Here is a 19,250-nt window from a genome sequence, read left to right as displayed (position 1 = left end):
ATTTGTAGTCAGTGCGTGCTGTTAGCGGATATAGTTTGGGAGTGATACGGATTGTTGGAGTGCTTTCCATATATCCAAGGTGTAAAGAAGTTTCTTCCATAAATTTTATTCAACATTCGCGAAACGAATTCGAGCAAGCAATGCTCTGGACACGACGCACAAGTTCTACGACGGTCTCGAATAACTTGCATTGACCTTGCATTTCATTCATCTCAAATATTAAGTAACGGGTGATCGTCGGCATTGAAATACACTTAGATATGGACTTTAAATCGCAACTCTCGCCAAGTTTAATAAAAATGGAATAGGATCGTCCTCGGAAAGACATCGATCTGCATTTCTCAAGCCAACTTGGCCATCTGCGCAACTCTTTGCATAAACAGCGGCCTGACCTTACACAAGGGCTTTTCATTGCTCAGAGTCAAAGCCGCTTTCTTGAAAGCCTACACAGCGGGTCAGTCTTGGCAGAAGTATAAAATACCAGCACCTTATTACCAAGAGATAAATTTGGTGTCCGCATGTTTGACATCCTTACGGCATCTGTGATGTTTGGACCGTCTTGGACCGAGTGCACTTACTCGCACAAAAGAGTTCTCTAAGTCGTGTTTTATTTTCAATTTTGGAAGCATTTATCTTGTGTGGGGCTCTTACAATTTTTCCCCTTTTTGTAAACAGTTTCCCTATTCTATTCACTCATGTGCAGTGCTTGGCTGTAGGTTTCCATAGTTGCTGAGAGTGTGGCTGGGCTGCTGATGCATTGCCCCCTATAGGTTAGAGCAGGGATATTTGTTCAGCATGGCAGTGATAACTCGTCAATTCTTCGTGAAAGACACCATGGGATCCTTAAGGCCCACAAAATTAAGGCGAGTAGACGGGACACCTAACTCAACGTCAATCCGATGGTTGGTGGACACATTGATTTATCATTCAACATGCCTGCAGAACCCATTTCCCTGCATTATCTATCACAACTTGTATCCATCTCGATTGTCGATGTCGAATGGCTTCCTTTAGTGCACCTGTATCACTGATACGAATGTGAACCACCGACCGACTGAGAATCCTTGATGTGTTGCTCGAAATTTCTTTGTTGTAATTTTAATAACATAGACCAATCTCTTGCTCGATCTCTAGTCAGTTTAGTGGACCCACAAGACTCACGTTTTATTTTCAATCTTTGAGTGAATGAATGAATGAATGGACTGAAATAAGTACGCTTCCATGACGAAGGTGATCTGGTTCTGGAACACTCTCCGTACGAATGGCCTTTCGCTTGAACCAAGCCTCAAGGCTGTGTGCCTGGCTCCCGAAGGTGGGAAATCGTCACCAATAATATTTTGTATTCAAATTTGTAAATGATTTTGGCTTTGGTTGAAACTTCTCTGCACAGACTGTGCAACGAATTTGAGTAAAACCAGCAGAGAAAACAATTGTCTGTTCTCGTGAAACTACTCCTGCGTTGCGTGCAATGAAAATAAACATTCTGATTGCAAATTTTATGGGGTCGAATGGGAGTTTGATATTTGGAATGAAATGTTTATTTCAAAGGTCTTCAAATTTTTTTTTTAAATGGGGCACAATGTGTTGCCAATGACCCTTGCTGTAGTCTGTGAAAAGGTGCTTTGCGGTTGCAGGCACAGCAACCATAAGGTTCACCTTAAAGGTAATCCATGAACGCTCTGAGGCTGGGAAGAGAAAACCATCGGTTGTAAATATGTCATCGTGCGTCTTGGAACTCTTTTCGAAATTCATTCACACAGGGATGCTCGGCGAGCGAAAGGTCAGCTGTTGGGTTTTGCAGCTGGATGGCAAGTCCAGCTCATCCAGATACCATTTCACATAAAACCTTTGGTTTCTTTACTTTATTTCTTTCTTTAATTACATTTAAATATAATTTTCACCTTGTTTTTATAATCTCATGCATATGCACATTAAATATCACGTGCTGTGGATAATATGGCTCCAATGGAGCCATATTAAAATATGGCTCCAATGGAGTTCAAATTTGCATTATTCGTTGTAGACGACAAAATAATCTTCGATCATGTTGATATTTTTATTTTTAAACATACAGGAAAGTATAAATTCTTAATGCAGCATCAGCAATCATTTTGGTGCATCCTGAGTCTAATTAATGGAGTTGAGGTAAGAGATGTCTGGAATGAAATATTCACAGAATCAGAGTCTACGTACTCAAATGGGAACACCAAATGTGGAGGACAATTGTTTATTATCTGAAATAATTTCAAGAACACTTTCCAACAATTGTGTGTGTGTGTGTGTGTGTGTGTTTGCATCAGATCAGATCAGATCAGATACATATATATATATATATATATATATATATATATATATATATATATATATATATATATATATATATATATATATATATACCAGCTGGATGGATGGGATAAAGGCTCAACCAAACTGTCTCGCCAGAGTTTCAGGAAGTAATGCAGGATAAGAATTTTGGAGAAATCTGATCACGTACGTCACCACAAATCGGCCATGATTTGACGGAACTTGATATATAGGGGGGAGTGTAGCATTGGGATTCTCATGTATGTACTGCTTGTTATTGTTGACACTTGTATAGGAACCCGGGTAGGGTTTGAAACAGTAAAGCACTTACCTTGTGTGGCTTTTCTTGGTTGCTTTATGCAGCTTCCTTTGGCTGGAAGTGCATGGGAGTTAATTTATTTGAAAATCCTAGCATGGGTGAGAGACGTGATTGAGTCAGCTAATTTATATGTTGACTGCTATTGGTATTGCACGTGGTATATGCTTGGGAGCCTCGGTCATGTGGGTTTTCTGTGTGTGCTATGGATGATGATTCGCCAACAAGTGATGAAGCTGCTCTGGCAGCTGCAGGGGCATATAGCATTGCGATTCTCATGTATGCACTACTTGTGAATGTTTGCAGCAGCAGAGGAACCTGGGTCAGGTTTGAAACAGCAAAGAGCCTACCTTGTGTAGATTTTCTTGGTTGCTTTATACATCTTTATTTGGCTGGAGGAGTATGGGAGTTAATTTATTGGAAAACCCCAACCACTTTTGGTAATCGATTAGGTGAGAGCTGATTGGTTATTCCCTCCAAATATGGGTGAGAGACGTGACCGAGTCTTGTTTTCATATATGTTCGGTCACCATTACGCAGTTGTAGAAGGCATTTGGCATATTTCTTGCTGTGCTAATCAATGCCGCTGCGCCGTACTTGCATATTTTTTGCGTAGCTCATAAATGTGGAAGTGTGCCACAGAGCAGAGTGTGTAATGAATGCATCCGTTATTTGCACCCGTGAAACCAGACTTTACTACTGGCAGGCTTAGCGGAAGTCACCGCCAAGTAAAAGTTCCTTGCCTCGCGAAGGCATATCCTCCTGCATCAGATAACGCAACATCCGGTCCAGTGCCTCAATCATATGGCGATGTTCTACAAAGGCTTCATCCCAAATAATGAGAGCTGTTTGGTGGATAAGTGTGCCAAACTCAGTTTGGTAAGCTCAGTGGGGGCTAACCCCATCAATTATTATCCAAATTGCTCATCCCTTGATCTTGGTGGTGTATTGTGTATTGACAACAGACTGCTGCCTCGATTTTTGACACAAATTGCTCATGAGCGGTCAGGGGGGTTATATTATTATCCTTATTCAAACGTGTAATTAAAAATACCTCTCCAAAATACCTCTCGGTGCATAATTCAAAACACTTCACTGTACTGGAAAACGTGGGGACAAGAACACTGTACTGTAACAGGTGGGGACTTGCAATCCCCTCCCCCACCTGGAGGCGGCACAACATGATACACATTGACATAGATAATTTGTTCCCCCCCCCCACATTCCTCCCCCAAGACCACTGGCAAAGATATAAACAGCCCTATACATTAATTGGGGTTATGCTGATCCTATGTAGCAAGTTTCAATGTAATTGACCCAGAAATGTTGGAGGAGTAGCGCCGACAAACACACAAACAAACACTCGTCTGTGAATTGTAAGAAGGGGTTCCCATCATGTGCTGCCTTTTTGGCTGCTGGTTGCATCACTGGTTGGGGGCGCAGCTATGCCACTGATGCAATGCCCTGATTACCAGTATACTGGTGCTCATTTCACCGACCTCGGAAAGATGACTGGTTTAGTCAACCCCCTGGTGTTAATTCAGTGGAAAAAGGGGCTCAAACTCAGGACCCCAGAATCCCAAGTCACCACCCTAACCACTAAGCCAACACCAGGCTTAATAAGGGGTAAGCGTGACTGACACACACACACACACACACACACACACACACACACACACACACACACACACACACACACACACACACACACACACACACACACACACACATACACAAACGGATTGACAGAAGCTTCTCCTCTTTTTTTTTTTTTTTTTTTTTTTTTTGTATACCTTGGTCGAGGCTCGTATGAGAGCTAACACACAACTCACAGCAAGGAGGCATGAGACAAGAGGGGTGGGAGTGGAAGGGACAAAACATTGGGGAACAGAGACAGGTGAACTGTGGAAGGGAGAGGGATGGGGATGGGACGGGGAACATGGCGAGGAGAAGATGGACATTACAGGGACTTTCAGGAAGGAAAGCAGGAGAATTGAAGGAAGTGGGCTTGGGTGGATTATCGGGGGTAGAAAAGATCGAGGATTTGGATGGGGGAAGATAAGAGGTGGTGGTGAACAGCTGTTTTGAAAGCCTGGAGGGAAGAATGGGAAAGAATAGAGTGAGGAAGTTTATTCCAAAGGCGGGAAAAAAGAGGAATGAAAGAGTGAAGATGAGCAGTGATTCGTGATTTTGGTAGTTTTACCAGAAGGGGTTGTTGGCGGACCTTGAGCGCCCTGTGGAAATGTGGTTGGGACAAATCGCAGAGAGAGCAGGGGGGGCAAGGCTGGAGAGGAGTCGGTAGAAGACAGAAAGACCACCGACCAACCTGCGGTGATTGAGTGAGAGGCCCAAAGACTCAGCTTCATTGCGGGAGATGCCAATGATCTTAAAAGCCCTGGTTTCGACAGCGTGAAGTCGAGAAAGGTGGGAGGCAGGAGCACCAGCCCAGAGGGGAGAGCAGTACTCCATCAGGATACGGACAAAAGCTTTGTAAGTAGTCAGGAGCTCAAGAGGGCCGAGGAAGGACTTTGCACGACGGAGGATTCCCAGTCGGCGACTGGCTTTTGAGGCAAGGTTGGAAATGTGACTTTCCCAGGAAAGGTCATGGCAGATAGTGAGACCCAGAAGCTTGAAAGAAAAGACTTCTTCCAGAGGATTGTTGAGAAAGTGGATGGTGAGGTTTTGCAAACGGTCCTTTCGAAGAGACATAGTGAGAGTGTGAGATTTGTGTGGATTGAAAGACATGTTCCACGTGTTGGACCAGTTTGTGATTTTATCCAGATCTGCAGTGAGCGAAGAAGCTGCTGCTTGCCGGTCTGAGGGATGACAGATGGTACGGCAGAGGGTGGAGTCATCGGCAAAGAGAAATAGAGGATTTTCCAGAGAGTCCGAGAGATCATTGATGAAAACCAGAAAAGAACAGGGCCCAGAACGCTACCTTGAGGAACTCCAGCCTGCACAGGAAGAGGGGATGAAAGAACTCCATTTAGGGCCACACGTTGACTGCGACAGGAGAGGAAGTCTGCGAGCCATGAGTGGAGATGGCCTTGAATACCATGGGAAGAGAGTTTGGTGAGTAGGGCAGGGTGCCAGACTGTGTCAAAAGCACGTGATATGTCCAGGGATATGGCTCGGATTTCCTGTCTGGCATTGAGGACCTCCATCCATTGATGGGAGAGCAGTAGCAGCATATCCAGGGTAGAGTGACCTGGTCTGAAACCAAATTGATGATTGGAAATCAAGCCATTGGAGAAGAGGAAGGATTTCATGTCTGAAGCAATGATGGATTCCATAACCTTGCTGATGATTGGGAGAAGGCTGATTGGTCTGTAGTTACAGGGATCTGTTTTTGCACCTTTTTATGCAGGGCAGTGATGTTAGCAGATTTCCAAGCAGATGGCAGATGACCTTGGGAAAATGAGAGGGTGAATAGAACAGAGAGAGGGTGAGCAAGAGCAGAAGAGCAGGCTTTGAGGACACGTGGGCTGATGCCGTCTGGACCGGTTGCAGAATCTGACTCGAGGTTTGAAAGCAAGCTCTCCACCTTGTCAGGAGAAAAGGATACAGAGTCCAGGGACAGTTGGGTGCGACTGGGTAAAGTGGGTAGAGATAGTGATGGGTTTAGGACACAAGATTTAGCTGCAAACACCGAGTTTAGACATTCAGCTTTATCACGTGTGGAATCAGCAGTGCGGCCATTTGAGGTAAGGGAGGGGATGGAGGGGAACATACACCAGAAACAGATTTGATTAAACGCCACCAGGATTTTGAGGAGGGAGAGAGGTTTGAGAGTTCAGACTTGAGATGAGAAAGATGTTGTTTTCTGGCTCTCCTGAGGGTAGATACACACTTGTTCCGAGCTTTGTGGAAAGAACTGAGATTGCCCTCAGTTGGGTTTGCTTTCCATGAGGCAAAGGCAAGTTGTTTCAGGACAACTGCCTCACCACAAGCTTCAGTAAACCAAGGGCGGGAGGAAGGGTAAGACAACTGAACACGAGAGGGGATAAATCTGTGCATGAGGGAGAGCAAGTTTCTTTGAAAGAATTCCCAGGATGAGTTGATGTTTGAGAAAGTAGTGATAGGAGACCAGTCTGTAAGTTTGATGGCTGCTCGGAGACCCTGCCAGTCGGCTTGAGTGAAATGCCAGACTCGACGGCGGTGAGGTGGTTCTCTGATAACAGCCAGAGAGATGTCCACTTTAACAAGGATGTGGTCAGAAGAACCAATTGGAGCGAAGGAAGAGCAGCAGATATTGTCAGGGAAATTTGTCAAAACCAGATCCAGAAGAGATGGAGTACCATTGGTTGAGATCCGGGTCGGGAAGTTGACCGATTGAGTCAGTCCCAATGAGTCACAGAAAGCTTTTGCTGATGTCCCATGGCAGGTGAGAGAGGTACCCACACCTAGCCAACTGGCGTGATGACAATTGAAGTCGCCACATAAGAGGAAGAGAGAGTTTGGATGAGAAGATAGAAGATGGTCCATGTTTTCGGAGAGTGAGGTGTAGATGGAGTCATCACTGTTCGGTGGACGGTACAGTACACATATAAACATGAGGTGGGAGTGGAGGGGAAGCCGAAGCCAGAGGTATTCCTGGGGGTGTGGGGGAGTGAGAGCAGTGCAGGGAGAGTGAGGAATAGAGTCTTTGATGAAGAGAGCAACACCTCCACCAGGACGAGGCTCAGGTCTGTCATACCGTAAGAGGGAGTAACCAGGGAGAGATACTTGGGAGTCAGACACGTCTTGGGAGAGGAAAGTTTCTGTTAGGCAGATGATGTCTGGTTTGTCAGTGGCAACCTGCATGGAAAGATCTGAAAGGTTTGAGCGAAGGCCCCGGATATTTGAGGTCCACACTTTTAATGAAGAGGTAGGGGAGGAGGCTTTGGGTGCAGGAGGTGGAGGGGGCGGGGGAGGGTAGGACGAGGGACGAGGGGGGAGGTAAGGAGGGTTGCTGAAGGAGTGTGGGGTATTGCAGAATAGGGAGGGGAGGGGGCCGAATGAGGAGGAGAAAAGGCTCTGTGGTGCTGGGAGAGAGGGGGGACAAGAGACAAGGAAGATGGCAGTTGAGGATTTGAGGAGGTGGAGTGAAGAGATGGAGATGAGAGGGCAGTGGAGGGAGGCAGGTTGGTGGATGAGAGGGGGGCAACTTAGAGAAGGAAGAGTGAGGGGGATGAAAGGTGGGAGAAAGGTGAGGGGGAATTTTTGAGAGAGGTGAGAGGGAGGCTTGGAGGGAGAAGAGTGGGATGGTTGCTTTGAGAGTGAGAGTGAGGGGTGAGGGGGGTGAGTTGGCACTGAAGTTGGAAAAAAAGAATGGTTGATGGAAAGCGAGCATCCATGGCAAACTGTGGTTTTTAAAAGTTTTAGGTCAGAGATGCGATTTAACACAATTCTTGATAGATGCAATGAAGGCGAATTCAGAGCATGGAGAGAAGAAGCGCTGTAATAGTTGGATTTTTTAGGCAAGGAATGAAGGAGAGGTCGAAATGAGAGCAGTCTGTTAAAATAGCAGAAGAGAAGTGCATTGTGAAACAGTAAAGAGTACCACATGTGTGAGAGAGGAAGATGAAGCATTCCCTGATCCCATTCCCTGAGATTTCCCATTCCCATTCCCTGAGAGGAAGAGAGGAAGATGAAGCTCTTCATAATAGATTCGCAAAGGGATAAATTACCGGGCGTAGTGGCGTGCACCTGTAATCCGGCTACTTGGAGGTTTGGGTTGGAGGATCGCTTGAGGACGGGAGCTCTGCGCTGGGCCATGCTATGAGAGGGTGTAGGGCAGCCCGGAATCATGGCGAAACCCAATCCTTATCCCTGTGTCGTAAGAGGCGACCAGGGTTGCGTCAGGAAGGGCATCCGCGTAAAACCTATGCCAAATCAGTATGCGGATCATAACGGATGAGCCGCTGTGGCGACCCCTAACGGGAGAAGCCGAAAGACGAACATTCACAAGGGAATAAATTGTCAGTCAAAATTATACAATTGAGCAGAAATTATAGGATAACACTCCAGGAATTTAATGAGGCATCATCTGGAATATTGTGTGCAGTTTGTGTCGCCACATCTGAGGCTGCCATAGAGAGGGTACAGCGGAGAGGAACTACATTGATTGAGGGTCTAGCTAAACTAAGCTATGAGGAGCAGCTGAAGGAGACGGGGATTTATACATTACGAGCGGATATGGTATGGATGTTTAAGATAATGAAGACAAAAATATGTGCAGAAGAGTTTTTTCAGCAGAATAGACATTGATAGGATCAGGGAACATAGCCTGAGTGTCAGGAAGTTCAGACAGTAGTAAGGTAAAGGTATTTTACGCATGGAGTAGTTAACGTATGATGTTTATCTACATGAAAGGTAGTGGCAGCAGAAACGGAAGATATATTTAAAATTGAGTTTGATCGGTATCTAGAAACGTTGAGGATAGAGGTCTGGGTACATTATGTTGACAGGAATGGTAGTATAGGTTGTCTTGTTGTGCGTGACAGTCTCCTAAAACAGTGAATGTGCCTGTTGGTATTTGTTCATTCCTTGCCCTCAGCCCTCTTCATCTCCTCCCACCAAAATACACCTTGCTGATCTTCCTGTGCAGGCCTCACGTCTCCTCCCCATACCCTACTTGGGGGTCGGGGTAGAGGGAGAAGATGGGCCAAATAACCTCCTGCTGTGTCCAAATTCCTTGTACAGTATGAATGTTGAGGCAAGGATCTGGTACCGCCTTCATGGCCACATTTTCCTTCTCTCACCAAGATTCCTGACCCATTACACAGTCACGCAACTTTTCAATGAGTGACATTATTCTTGCTGAGAAGTTTTCTGGTGAAGTCCCCATTATGTCATCAGAGTGGAAAGCCTCAGATCATTTATTTCATTAGACACCGATTTATACCATTAACATGAAATGTTTGATGGACACCAAAACCTTTTTCTGCGTTTTATGAAGTTACATTGAAAAAAATATTAATGTTGTTGTTTCTGCCACTCTAAATACTTTTATTCTCAGCAGTCAACAACATTGTCATTGGTACAGGGAGAAGAGTGATTCAGACGTGAGGACACTGGACCTTTCAAATCGTGACGTTTGGCTTTTCAAATCTGGATAAATGTCACCGATATAGGTTGTCCAGTCGGGATTCGATTCCCAACCTGACTATAAACCACCACCTTGGTATTTCTCAGGCAGGCATTGCATCTAGGAGGATTCCGCTCCTTCGGCCCCTGGTGGGCGTTGAAGACCCTGCGTTGTATTTCACAAAGAGTCGGCGATAGTGGGCTGCACTTTTTCTGAATTTCAAATGTGTGACCTGAATTGTGCTGCGAGAATAGAAATGGCAAACCGCTCGGTGCATTCCTTTGCTATGAGTGTTTTTGGCAACGCTGATGCCAGGAAAAGGGTGTGAATCCGGTGATAAAACCCAGTTGGCTCAATAATGAGCCTCAGGGATAGGATGTCTTCCTTTTTACTGCCTGGTGCAGTCCACATGTGATGTCAGTCCCTACTTCACGGTTATCCCTCCCTTGATGCATTTTGGCCAAATTGGAGTGGGAACCCAAAATGTGATCTGTGCCATGCAAAACATCTCCTAGTCAAATTAAACATTGTTTTAATCGTAAGAATTTTAATCCTTGCCGTCGTTTGCTATTCTTCCAAAGGCAGCGCATGGCTGCAGGCTTGTATCATTGCTGGAGGGGGGTGCAGTTGCTTGCTGATGCAGTGCCCCTGTGTAGTTGAGAGCAGGGATTTGTAATTTGTTCAGAGTGCCGGTGATTCTTCGCAAAGGGCACCGCTGGATCCTTACCGTCTACCAACTGAAGCTGGTTGATGGGATGCCCATTTCGCGTCCATCCGAGGAATGGCCCTTGCCCTGCATGTGAAACACCAGGGTGGTAGTTTGTAGATGAGTTGAGATGTGATCCCATCCGAGACAGCTCAGGTGTGAGAGTGCACTCCTCTGGGTTATCCTTCAAACCATCCAGCCACATAAATCTTTCAAGTGCACTCATTTTTCTTTCTTCGAGCAGCTGTAGTTAACTCCACAAAATGCTCTCAAAGTTTCTCTTCTCATTGAAAGTCACCTGTTCTGAGCAATCATCTCCACCACCCATCACCCCTTACTCATTTGATGTTTGCAAGGTGATCAGGTGACCAAATAATCTGCCTTATAGTTTTTCTCCAATCAGTGTTTGGGTGAACGTGGTTTGATGCCAAAACCCCTGACTTAGTTTTACAAGAATGCCCGGGGCCTGGAAGGGGAAAGATGTTTTTTTTTTTTCTAGCACAAGCCAAATGATCTTGCCACAACAACCCCCTACACATGAGCAAACTCGAATTGCACCATTCTGCCACGTCGCATGCCGTACCGCCTCGCTTTGCAAACACAAGATCCGCTCTGGTGATTCTTGGCTGATGCGTTCTTAACCTCAGGCCTTCGCTAATGCCTTTGCTATCTGAGAGAGCAGGAGAGAGAGAGAGAGAGAGAGAGAGAGAGAGAGAGAGAGAGAGAGAGAGAGAGAGAGAGAGAGAGAGAGAGAGAGAGAGAGAGAGAGAGAGAGAGAGAGAGAGAGAGAGAGAGAGAGAGAGAGAGAGAGCATGGCACGAGGAAGAGAGGCCAAGGAGGTTTATCACAATGCGCTGCCGCAGTTCTCTCGGGGGATGGTTTTAGGCCTGAAGCCATCACTCTGCTTCTCATCCAAAGGTCGCCCTTGGAGACTAGGAAAGGCGGAGAAGGAAAGATTGTGATTACCGAAGCGTCACCGCTATGAAATCCAACCAAAGTGGGACAATTCAAAGGAGACGCGTGGATTGGCAGGTGCTGATGAGAGTCTTCTGAATCGTTCCATCGGTGTTTGGAAGTTTCTTCATTATTGTCTTTCCATCGGCCTGGCTTCCGGCCTATGGCCAATTTGGACACTAGTCGTCATTACGTACCTCCTCAAATCCCAATGGAAGCATTGTTGCGGAGCAGGTGGAAGTCACCACAAACATTGAAATATTTGGAATTTGTCCTTGAGATTGTGCTGTTTGTGACGTTGTGTGACTTTAGGTTACAGACGAAGCGAATCGATACGCTTCAAGCGCCACGCACGAAACGCCCTTGTACACGACGCCGATGAGTAATAATATGAGTTCCCTTGCATGGGACTTCAGTGCAGGAGGAGGCCATTAACCCCGAAACAAGCTTGCACAATGGCTGCCAACATATGGCAGTTTGTCCATCATCTATCCCTTTTTTAATGCTCAATGTCAAGCAAGGAAGCAGCACATACCATTTTTGTTTAAGTCTTCGGTATGACCCGACCGTGGATCGAACCGCCAACCTCCCACCCTCAGAGCAGACTCTCCAACCATCACAACGCCGGGTCCGGTTAAACTACTGGGACTCTATTGCAACAAAGGCAAATATAATCAGCCGCTCTAAAATCAATCTCCGATGCACGTGACTTGATGCTATGGTCTGCAGGCTCAGCGACCAAAGAATAAAGAATGATTTCAGCAAGTAAGTGGAGGGTACCTTAAGTGCATGGTACAATGCGTATCTCAACTTTGGACGTTGAGCAATTTTGGACATCTTCACCAGTTTATCATCAAGCAAAAAATGGAAGCAGTATTGATTTCCTGCTATAAAACTTGTTTACGAGGTCGAATATCTATTTGTGCCCCAAAAGGACAAGGGGGATAACCGACGTACCGCAGGCGGAAAATAGCTTGACAATTGGGTACCTTGCTTTGTCCCAAACATTCACTCTTTCTTTCACTCATGAACTCTTCTTTTTCTCTTTCCTGTACAACTTGTTTCCCTTCCTTTTCTCAAACTTATTGCTATTAATTAATTCTCCAACCCCCTCCTCCAAATGTGTGATGTTGAGCTGTACCATGCTGTTTCCAGAGCGTTCGGTGCTGCCGAAGCAGTTCCTTGGTGAGGGTTATGCTGAACGGTTTGCCATTGCATTCACAGTGGAAGTCAGAGCAAGAATTTTGAATTTTATTCCAAGGTGTCGGCGATAGTTCGGCTACTCTTCGCCGTTATGTTGGGTTATGCTGGGTGGTATGATATTCCAAAACGCAATGATGAATCGCTCTGCTTGAGAAACACCAGGATGACAGTTTATATCTGGGTCGAAGTTCGAACCGAGGCAGGATGGCTCAGAGGGAGTCTGCTTTGTATAAAAGTCACCAAATCTACCTTTTCCGTTTACATGAATACATAGGCTGATTTGACATGTGTTTCTGTCACAGTGTGTCCTTCATCAGGGCCAACAGGATGTGTGTGCACCCATGCAGGTGTTAATCCATCCTCTGACAACGTTGGGCCAGCATGTAGGTACAATGCGGGTGTGATCATAATGGCTGCCGGGTGAGTCTTGCCAACTTTCGAAGTAACAATATTTGAGTCACTTCATCATTGAATGATGAATGTTGGAGTAGCCGAGCAGTTAATTGCTAAGCAATGAGAATGAAACAACTAAAACAATGGGGAACAAAGCTTTAAAATGAACAATCAAGTGCCATTTGCATGAGCACTGGAGATTGGTTCGTAATGTTTCTCATCTTGGACTCTTGGCTCCTCGTGTAGTGAATCCGGGTTCAGGTTCCATACTGCCATGCGTTTGTCTATTGTCGACGTGTATCCTTGTGATTAACGTGAACGTGCATCGATGGATGCCACAGACTGCAGTGCTATGCTATATAATTGCCTTTGGCCCGCATGTCGATTGTGTACGAACTCCACTGCAAGTGTTGAATAAATAAATGAAGCAGAAAATTCATAGAACACCTTAACCCGCCCGCACAGTCTTGAGAAAAAATGGACATGGGCCGGGTCTGTGAGCGGAAAATTTGAAATTGATGCTGTAATATTTTGTCCACGTTCTGCTAAATTCATGGGTTTTGAAAGTGCCAAAAGGCAATTTGTGTTCTGCAGTGTTCAAGTATATAATTGAATTGAAATAAAGTAAAGATTTTTAAAAGTTTGTTGAAAAAAACTTTTTGGGGAAGTTTCCGCCGTTGTTGCAGCATCTTTCACGCCACCTTATTTAACGCGTTACATTAAACCAAACGGTATTGTGGGCCGTAAACCCCCCACCCATCCATGACACGGACCAACTACTCTCCAGGTCCGATCGTGTTCACCTTGCATGCCTCCGCTGTGGACACCACCCACAGCTCTTTACACTACCAACACAGACGCGATGACACCTTCGATCTCTGCCAGGCCGCCCCACACACAACAAAACACATTATGGAAGACTGTGCAGTCCTGGCTGCACTTAGACAAGAGCGAAACCTCATAGATGTGAAGGATCTCTGGGTCGCTCCTGAAAGATCGATCAGCTATCTCCGTGCCGCAGGCCTGTTTGAGCAGAACTGACCGGGGCAACACAGCAACAACAAGTTACATGAGTTCTTCATGTTTGTTGTTTGTGTCCTTTATGACATCCTTAAAAACAATAAGTTTCCTGTTTGGAATTATTTTCAATTTTGTTTGACTGCCAGAAGGACAGACAGAGTAAATACATTATCTCACTTCTCTTTGAGCGTGTGTGATCGGGACAAATTCAGAGTCGAAGTATTGCTTTCCAATTCATGTTCAAAATGTAACATTCAATTGGAGTTAAGTTCTTCCTCATTCATAAACTGACGCTTGTAGATAGACAGACAGAGTGAACCAATTGCTTAACTCCGCTTTTTGCTTGGCGTTCCCGTGGGATAATAAATAAATTGGGAATGAACAATAAATAAACGTTTACAGGCAAAACGGAATAACAAAACTCGAGTTAATGAAAAATCTTTAATCATGCCAACATAGGATTATGATATCATTTGTCAACACGAAGTGAAAACGATATGTATGTCATCGCCCGGAGCACCTAATTACTGCATCATGGGAAACCGCTCCACCTGTACAACACCTGTGTCAGGACATGTAGCCTGTTTTACTGTGTCAGTTCATTATGCAATGCATTAGCATTTTGCCAAACATGTCAGTGCTTGGGAGGGATGTCCTGTCGGAAATGGGACTACCGGTGTCATAATGGGAATTTCCCAGTAAACCGTGGGGTCACCATTTGTGCATCATCTTGGCATTTGGCAAGGTCTAAGAGGGATTTTCCTCCATTGATCCTTCACCATGCGAAGGCAGGATATGACGCACAGTCGCACACCACCGTGTTGTGAAACATCATGACGCGCAACGGTGTTTATAGATGGGGCTGGAGATGAGTGTGTTTCCTGTGCAGGATTGAATGTGTCGCAAAATTATCAAAGTCGAGTCAAATGGGGTAACATGTCCCTGGCAGGTAAGCTAGGGGCAATCAGCATCCCTCCTGTATAACTTTCCTGGTCTTAGATATTCTGTATGCTCTGTATCCTGAAGTCTCATTTCAGAGGCTTTCTGGCAAAGAACCATCAATTTCAACTGCTATCGAAGAACACCACCATCGCCTCCACCACAAAATGTCACCTCTATGTAGGGTAAGCTCGATACCAAATCTCCTATGACCTTCGTTCTGAAAGGGGTTGAAAAGTTTTCCGAGGCGATGAAGTTTCCTGGACTATAATTTCAGATGGTTGCGCTGACGAACTGTCCCCGAAACAGACACTGCCGTTTGAAGGTCGATGAGTGGTGCCACATTGCGGTGTTGGTGAGTGTTAAATGGTTGTTTCGCTCGATCTTAACCAACTTCGCTTTTCAACCGCTTGACAACCTGATAATCGCCTGCATTGTCAGAAAATGTCAAAACCTTCCTTGGATAACTACGCTTTCTGTGAAGCACCAACAGCGATATATCAATCCGTTTCACAAAGTATTGTTTGATTTATTGAATCTTTTTTTTGTCATTTCCTTGTTAAATGGAATTATTTTGAAGGAGTTCAACCAAACATCACTTTTCTCTATCATGAGATGAATTTAATAATTACTTCTGCCACCGAAGGTGGACGGAGGTGGTGTTTTCACCCCCCATGTTTGTCATCTGTTCAACTGTCTGTCTGTGAGAAGGATATCTTAAAAAGTTATGCATGGATTCGGACAAGATTTGGTAGGCAGGTTGATTGTGTGACATGGACGAATTGATGAGATTTTGGTGAACATCCGAATTTGGATCCGGATATGATGACTTTTTGAGTTATTCTTCGCCGTTGAGAGAAAGGACCAAAAACGATGTATAGCAAGATATCTCAAAAAGTTGTTGACAGATTCTGACAAAAGTTGCAGGATAAGCTCGGTAGGTGACAAGAACAAGCTGTTTCAATTTTGGTGAAGATACGCATCCGGATCCGGCCCATCAGTGAGATACAGATCATACGCTGTTCAGCCTGGTGGAGAGATGCGTTCTGCCGAGTGCCCTTCTAGTTATTGTCATGGGATTCAAGTTATCAGTTCCATATCAGTTTTCCTCTTTTTCTGTGCAAGGAATTTCATGTACCTGGTGGGTTGGCAGGTTACAGAGATTGGTAAAATTATTTTGTTGATTATGTCATCACAACAACTAACAAGGAGCTGATGATACTCTAGGTTACCTGCCTTTTGGATGGTATGACGAATAAGATATCTGTAATATGAAAGCTAAATCTTGAACAGTTTTTGAAAACCTAAGCTAAATCTTGAACATGTCCACCAAGAACATGTTCATAACTTTTTGAGATACCTTGCTTCAACCACATGCCACCCATATCAATGTACAAGTTGGTGACCTAATCAAGATGGGTTTATTCAGACTGAACTAAACAGTCAATAAGATTGACGTTTAAAGTTGATGCAAAAATTAACCTGAGAGTGCACCATGGCAATGAAGGGCCAAATGGCCTCCTTTCCTTGTTTGAGGGCATATAGGATCATGCAATGACTGCTTCCACTAAATGTAGTCCTGTGACGACTGTGCGCCCTTTCTATATTAATTCCCACTCTGAATACGGAATATATATAATTAAATGCAATTATCTTGATTCCCGGCAAATAGTTCACCTTCAAATGCAACGGAAGGGCCAAGGCATAAGCCAAGCTCCACGCCTCTCTACGCCAGCAGATTCTGATTCACACACACTCTGATTCAAGGCTTCACACAGGTCAGGTATGGGAGCATGCACCAGAGAAGCGCGTCGCTGTGTCCACTTTCCTCCGGTACTCCAGGGGCCTCCGTCTGGCCATCCCAAGGGCAGATGCCTGGCCCATCCCCATCTCCTTGAGATGCCGATCAAGCTGCTGCAAACATAAGGCACGTGGTCGGCCCATTGACCTACTCCACTCACGAGGCTGCCTCGCTGAGAAAATCTGGTGAGCAGGATGAGCATCAGGAAAACAAGCCACATGTCCATACAGTTGGAGCTGACACTCAGACTGTGCAGGTAACAAATCTCATTTGAGTCTCTCTCAGCAACCGCTGGTTGGACACAATGTCTGACCGGCGATCACCAATGATTCTCTGAAGAGACCTGGTACCAAAGGAGTGAAGTCTCCTTCTCAGATCCCTGGTCAGAGTCCAAGTCTCACATCCATAGAGCAAGACTGGAAGCACCAAAGACCTGAAGACTCAGACTTTCATCCTCCCACACAGGTACCGACAGCGCCACACCCCATGATCCAGTGAATCCACGACTCCCCAGGCCCGACCCAGACGTCTATTGACCTTTGGATAACAGCCAGCAGAGACATGAATATCACTGCCAAGGTAAGTGAATCTCTCCATCACCTCAACATCCTCACCATAAACAGGTACAGACAAGATAGCAGCATCCAAGATGTAATTGAAAGCCTGGATCTTAGTTTTGACCCAGGTAACCCATAATCCCAGTGGGTCCGACTCTTCATTCAACACCTCGTGGGCCCCCAAAAGGATATCCAGTGTCTCCGCAAAGATGATTGCATCATCTGCAAAATCAAGGTCAGAGATCTTGACATTCCCAAATGATGCATCACAGCTTGATCTCTCTGATATCCTCCCTAGAATCCAGTCCATACAAGTGCTGAAAAGTGTGGAGGCCAGTACACACCCCCCCGATGAACTCGAGGAACAACTATAAATAAGTCAGAGATGGTACCACCACATCTCACAGCACTCTTAGTACCAGAGTAGAGTTCAGGCATCACATTGATCCGTTTTGGTGTCACCCCAAGAAGACCAAGAATCCTCAAGAGGGCATCTCAATTCACTGAATTGAACACTTTGCAGAGATCAACATCAGCTGCAAGCAGCCCCCGAGAGACTTCAATCTGCGTTTGGTGAGGAGCAGAAGAGCAAGGATACTGTCAATCGTTGACCTTTTTGGTATAAAGCCTGACTGCTCTGGGCACTCGTGCTGAATCAGATGGTGGTGAACCCGATGAAGAATTATCCAAGCAAATACCTTGCCTGACACTGAGCAGCATCACCCCTCGGTAGTTGTTGCAGTCCTGGCGACCACCCTTTCCTTCCCAGAGAGGGACAACAAGGTCCCTCTTCCAGTCAGTTGGGATGATGCCTGTGTTCCAGGCAGAGCACAGAACTGTATGCAATGACATTAGTACAGCATTTCCACCAGCCTTGAGAAGATGAGCGTGGATGCCACAGATCCCAGGAGCTTTACCCCCATTTCAATCAGTTCACCACAGCAAGTTTTTTCACAAACAAAGGTGGACCACATTTGATTGTGGGGTCAGCAATAGGGATGGTAACACCCCTGACATCCAACTCGATAGCTGGTGGATCATCCTTGTCCAGCCACTCAAAGTACCTGGCCTAGTGGGCTTTCACTTTGGACTCCTCTGTCAAGAGTCCACTACCCTCCACTCTAACTGCAGTACACCGAGGGATGGGTTTGGGGGAGCACAATGTGCGAATTTCCCTGAAAGCAGGACAAGAATCACTTGACCACAGTTGATGCTGTACCCCCTCACAGATTTCTCGCACATGTGCCTTCTTGTCCACCCTCAGTTTTACGCAGTTTTCGTTTTACCTTTACAGTTTTATGCCTCAAGTCCCTAAACAGCTCAGCTCTGCCATTAATTCTGGCCTTGCAACTCTGGTCAATGGTATTCAGTGTCCCTTTAGAGACAAAATGCTTCTTCGCCCTCCGGTAAGTTCACAAACATCTACCGGCAACCTCAAGAATGGTGGTCTTGAAGGCACTCCACAAGTGTCAGGATTCACCAAAGCACCCAGTCCTGACAAATCCCCACTCAGCCTGTTTGCAAACTCCTCAGCTACCCTCTCATACTTGAGCTTGCCAACATCCAACTGAGGCTGGGATGGTACCATTCTCCCAGATTTAAGCTGTAACTTCAGAGATGATTCCACAAGCCTGTGGTCAGTATTGAGGAACTGAGCACCCTGATAGACCCTGCAGTTCTGGATCATCCTCCAGCGACCATCAATGAGCACATCGTCAATCTCCTTTGCCACACTGCCAGCGTTGGAATACCAAGTCCAGCGATGAGCCTGTGGATGCTGAAACCATGAACCGGCCACCCTAAGTCCATGACTTCTTGCAAAGTCAAGGAACTTAGTGCTATTCTGGTTCATAGTTCCTGACCCATGGGGACCAACACACGTTTCATAACCATCCCTATCGGTTCCAGTCGATGCATTGAAATCCTCCAAGACGAGAAGATTATCTCACCTGGGGCACTGATCAACCGGAGACTCAAGCATGGCATAG

General features: G+C 45.6%; 1 protein-coding gene and 1 pseudogene across 2 annotated transcripts in view; both read left to right on the top strand.

The window, feature by feature from the left end:
• LOC147033460 (semaphorin-3A-like) overlaps positions 1 to 19,250 on the top strand; it is a 226,025-nt gene that overhangs the window by 45,895 nt on the left and 160,880 nt on the right. The gene's annotated exons all lie outside the window — the stretch shown is intronic.
• LOC147033462 (signal recognition particle RNA) lies at positions 8,288 to 8,428 on the top strand (annotated as a pseudogene).

The sequence above is a fragment of the Eptatretus burgeri genome, chromosome 2 (assembly GCF_056783735.1).
Source record: "Eptatretus burgeri isolate ZD-2024b chromosome 2, Ebu_testis_v1, whole genome shotgun sequence".
In the NCBI taxonomy this organism is placed as follows: Eukaryota; Metazoa; Chordata; class Myxini; order Myxiniformes; family Myxinidae; genus Eptatretus; species Eptatretus burgeri.
This window is presented reverse-complemented; position numbering and strand designations above follow the sequence as displayed.